Source organism: Chiloscyllium punctatum, chromosome 34 (assembly GCF_047496795.1).
Source record: "Chiloscyllium punctatum isolate Juve2018m chromosome 34, sChiPun1.3, whole genome shotgun sequence".
Lineage (NCBI taxonomy): Eukaryota > Metazoa > Chordata > Chondrichthyes > Orectolobiformes > Hemiscylliidae > Chiloscyllium > Chiloscyllium punctatum.
In genome coordinates this window covers 54,011,279-54,014,529 of record NC_092772.1, presented here as the reverse complement: position 1 = coordinate 54,014,529, position 3,251 = coordinate 54,011,279, and positions in this window count along the sequence as shown.

The following is a 3,251-nucleotide window of genomic DNA, read 5'->3' as shown; positions in this document are numbered from 1 at the left end:
TTGAAGTAAGAAGGTGGAGTTTTGTGATTTACAATGGCAATAGAGGGGGAAAAAAATCACCAGTGGGTTATAGATGTGGAGGCAGAGGCAATTGAAGCATTCAAACTGACCTTGGATGGTGACCTCTTGCAAAATGTCCATATTACAGAGGAGGAAGCGCTGGTTGTCTTGAAATGCATAAAAGTGGATAAATCCCCAGGACCTGATCAGGTGTACCCGAGAACTCTGTGGGAAGCTAGAGAAGTGATTGCTGGGCCTCTTGCTGTATCATCGATGGTCACAGGTGAGGTGCCGGAAGACGGGAGGTTGGCTAATATGGTGCCACTGTTTAAAAAGGGTGGTAAGGACAAGCCAGGGAACTATAGACCAGTGAGCCTGACCTCAGTGGTGCACAAGTTGTTGGAGGGACATGATTTACATGTATTTGGAAAGGCAAGGACTGATTAGGGATAGTCACCATGGTTTTGTGCGTGGGAAATCATGTCTCAAACCTGATTGAGTTTTTTGAGGAAGTAACAAAAGAGGATTGAGGGCAGAGCGGTTAGATGTAATCCACATGGACTTCAAGGTAAAATCAATGACTGCAGATGCTGAAAATCAAATACTGGATTAGTGCTGCTGGAAGAGCACAGCAGTTCAGGCAGCATCCAACGAGCTGCTCGTTGGATGCTGCCTGAACTGCTGTGCTCTTCCAGCACCACTAATCCACTATATGGACTTCAGTAAGGCGTTCAACAAGGTTCCCCATGGGAGACTGATTAGCAAGGTTAGATCGCATGGAATGCTGGGAGAACTAGCCATTTGGATACAGAACTGGCTCAAAGGTAGAAGACCGAGGGTGGTGGTGGAGGGTTGTTTTTCAGACTGGAGGCCTGTGACCAGTGGAGTGCCACAAGGATCGGTGCTGGGTCCAATACTTTTCATCATCTATATTCACATCCAAATCATTTATATAAGAGGTATAGTTAGTAAGTTTGCAGATGACACCAAAATTGGAGGTGGAGTGGACAGCTAAGAGGATTACCTCAGATTACAACAGGATCTTGATCAGATGGGCCAATGGGCTGAGAAGTGGCAGATGGAGTTTAATTCAGATAAATGTGAGGTGCTGCATTTTGGGAAAGCAAATCTTAGCAGGACTTATACACAATGGTAAGATCCTAGGGAGTGTTGCTGAACAAAGAGACCTTGGAGTGCAGGTTCATAGCTCCTTGAAAGTGGAGTCGCAGGTAGATAGGATAGTGAAGAAGGTGTTTCCTTTATTGGTCAGAGTATTGAGTACAGGAGTTGGGAGGTCATGTTGCGGCTGCTCAGGACATTGGTTAGGCCACTGTTGGAATATTGTGTGCAGTTCTGGTCTCCTTCCTATTGGAAAGATGTTGTGAAACTTGAAAGGGTTCAGAAAAGATTTACAAGGATGTTGCCAGGGTTGGAGGATTTGAGCCACAGGGAGAGGCTGAACAGGCTGGGGCTGTTTTCCCTGGAGCGTCGGAGGCTGAGGGGTGACCTTATAGAGGTTTACAAAATTGAGGGCCATGGATAGGATAAATAGGCACAGTCTTTTCCCTGGGGTCAGGGAGTCCAGAACTAGAGGGCATAGATTTTGGGTGAGAGGGGAAAGATATAAAAGGGACCTAAGGGGCAACTTTTTCACCCAGAGGGTGGTACGTGTATGGAATGAGCTGCCAGAGGATGTGGTGGAGGCTGGTACAGTTACAGCATTTCAGAGGCATTTGGATGGGTATATGAATAGGAAGGGTTTGGAGGGATATGGGCCGAGTGCTGGCAGGTGGGACGAGATTGGGTTGGGATATCTGGATCAGCATGGACGGGTTGGGCTGAAGGGCCTGTTTCTTTGCTGTACATCTCTATGACTCTTTCTATTTAAGTAAGCAAGCAGGAGGCTGGGAGAATACAGCAAAGCAGGCAGCACCAGGAGGGACAGGCAGATGGCTGGGAGAACGCAGCAAGGCAGGCAGCATCAGGAGGGACAGGCAGGAGGCTGGGGGAACACAGCAAGGCAGGCAGCATCAGGAGGGACAGGCAGGAGGTTGGGAGAACACAGCAAGGCAGGCAGCGTCAGGAGGTGGAGAAGTCAAATTTCCAGTATAATCCTTCAGGATTGAACTGGGTTTGTACCATGGCAAAGCCTCTTCTAAGGATGCCCACTTTTGAAAACGTTGTCTGCCCCAATCCTGAAGAGGGTTGGACCCGAACTGATGACTTGGTAAAAACAATGACAGCAGATGCTGGAAACCAGATTCTGGATTAGTGGTGCTGGAAGAGTACAGCAGTTCAGGCAGCATCCAAGTAGTTTCAAAATCGACGTTGCGGGCAAAAGCCCTTCATCAGGAATAAAGGCAGTGAGCCTGAAGCGTGGAGAGATAAGCTAGAGGAGGGTGGGGGTGGGGAGAAAGTAGCATAGAGTACAATGGGTGAGTGGGGGAGGGGATGAAGGTGATAGGTCAGGGAGGAGGGTGGAGTGGATAGGTGGAAAAGGAGATAGGCAGGTGGGACAAGTCAAGGGGACAGTTACGAGCTGGAAGTTTAGAACTCGGGTGAGGTGGGGGAAGGGGAAATGAGGAAACTGTTGAAGTCCACATTGATGCCCTGGGGTTGAAGTGTTCTGAGGCGGAAGATGAGGCGTTCTTCCTCCAGGCGTCTGGTGGTGAGGGAGCGGCGGTGAAGGAGGCCCAGGACCTCCATGTCCTTGGCAGAGTGGGAGGGGGAGTTGAAATGTTGGGCCACGGGGCGGTGTGGTTGATTGGTGCGGGTGTCCCGGAGATGTTCCCTAAAGCGCTCTGCTAGGAGGCGTCCAGTCTCCCCAATGTAGAGGAGACCGCATCGGGAGCAACAGATACAATAAATGATATTAGTGGATGTGCAGGTAAAACTTTGATGGATGTGGAAGGCTCCTTTAGGGCCTTGGATAGAGGTGAGGGAGGAGGTGTGGGCGCAGGTTTTACAGTTCCTGCGGTGGCAGGGGAAAGTGCCAGGATTGGAGGGTGGGGCGTGGACCTGACCAGGTAGTCACGGAGGGAACAGTCTTTGCGGAAGGTGGAAAGGGGTGGGGAGGGAAATATATCCCTGGTGGTGGGGTCTGTTTGGAGGTGGCGGAAATATCGGCGGATGATTTGGTTTATGCGAAGGGTGGAAGGTGCGCACCAGGGGCGTTCTGTCCTTGTTACAGTTGGAGGGGTGGGGTCTGAGGGTGAAGGTGCAGGATGTGGACGAGATGTGTTGGAGGGCAT